The sequence below is a fragment of the Galeopterus variegatus genome, unplaced genomic scaffold (genome assembly GCF_000696425.1).
Source record: "Galeopterus variegatus unplaced genomic scaffold, G_variegatus-3.0.2 Scaffold2060, whole genome shotgun sequence".
NCBI lineage: Eukaryota > Metazoa > Chordata > Mammalia > Dermoptera > Cynocephalidae > Galeopterus > Galeopterus variegatus.
Window position 1 is genome coordinate 168840 of NW_007728171.1, and position 1075 is coordinate 169914.

Genomic DNA, 1075 nt, shown 5'->3' on the forward strand with positions numbered 1-1075 from the left:
GCCGGGGCGGAGGAAGACGTCTCCACGCCCGGCTGCCCACCCAGCTGTCCTGGAGTCTCCGGAGCAAGTTGTTATTATTGTTTCCTCGAATCGGAATAGTCAGGTTTTATTTCAATCCTAAAAGTAATACCTGCATTTGTGAAAAGAAATCAAGCAATGTAGAAGGGCATGCAATAGTGAAATTCCTTGCAATAGTTCCTCCCAGAAATACCCACTTGGAACATTTTGGTTTAAGTCCTCCCAGGCTTCAGACCCTCATCTATTTATTTTTTTCCGTAATGTATATATAGCCTGCTCTTTCTCCCTACGAAATAATACATCTAGACATTTTGCCACATCCACAACGTGGACCACCGTCATTATCCTTAATGCCACCATCGTTTTCCCGTCGTACGGATGAGAGCGTATTTAGCCAGTCTGTTGATGGACGGCTGGCAGTTGTTTCTAAGTTTGTTTTGCTGTGCTGTGTATCTTTACTCACTTGTCCCATAATTTCCTCAAGAGAAATTAATGAAAGCGGAAATGCTGGGACAAAGAGAATGCACAGTTACTATTTTATAACGTTGCCGGGTTGCCCTCCGGAAAAGCCGTTCCAGTTTACAATCAAACCAGCCACTTTAACGTTTTTCACAGTGCGTAGTGATGGTTTCCCATCAGTGGGTGTTATCTTAGTTTCCCAGAGTTGCCCACCTCCTACCGTGGTCTCTTTGCTTCTCTAGCACAGGAAGTCCTTCCCCCTGGGAACTGGCTTAGCCATTTGGATCACAGGGTTGAGGGACCGGGAGACAGCCTTTCTCCTAGAGGGAGTGATGGCGCCTGCGGCCGGAGATTACCCTTGATGGAAGGCTGCACTTTAACACTCTTGCCTCCTGAGTGGGGGCAGGATCTGCCAGGTGTCTTCTCCCTGTAGCTTGGAGGGGTGTGTGTGTGTGGAAGGTGAACTGGAGTGGGAGGATGTGTCTAAATTACCCAGACTCTGCAGTGGCTTTATCTGTCCAGGTTATTTGCCTCTTGTAGACCAGTTTGCTCCAGTGATGGGGAAAGTGACCCAGTGTCATGGAAGCAGATTCTTGAA

The 1075-nt window shown here is 47.6% G+C and overlaps 1 protein-coding gene across 1 annotated transcript in view; it reads right to left on the reverse strand.

Moving 5' to 3' along the window:
- Window positions 1–1075, reverse strand: part of LOC103596628 (histamine H3 receptor-like) — a 9734-nt gene that overhangs the window by 6893 nt on the left and 1766 nt on the right. The window lies entirely within an intron of this gene.